Genomic DNA, 221 nt, shown 5'->3' with positions numbered 1-221 from the left:
CTCGCTGTGAGAGGGACGGGCTGTGACGTGAGGCGCCGCGAGCACGTGCGTGCCTCTGGTCCGCAGATTTACGCGGTTAGACAAACCGTTGCGCAAGACTTCCGGGCTCCTTTAACACTTTGTTTCCGAGCGGTGCGTTGAGAAGAGCACCTGCTCGTAGAAAAGAGGAGCGGAGCACGTGGCTTTTTGTTTTTAAAGAAAATGTGGCAGGAAAGGAGCTC

The sequence above is a fragment of the Podarcis tiliguerta genome, assembly GCF_965153285.1.
Source record: "Podarcis tiliguerta genome assembly, chromosome: 8".
NCBI lineage: Eukaryota > Metazoa > Chordata > Lepidosauria > Squamata > Lacertidae > Podarcis > Podarcis tiliguerta.
The sequence above is the reverse complement of the archived record's forward strand: the minus strand, read 5'-3'. Positions refer to the sequence as shown.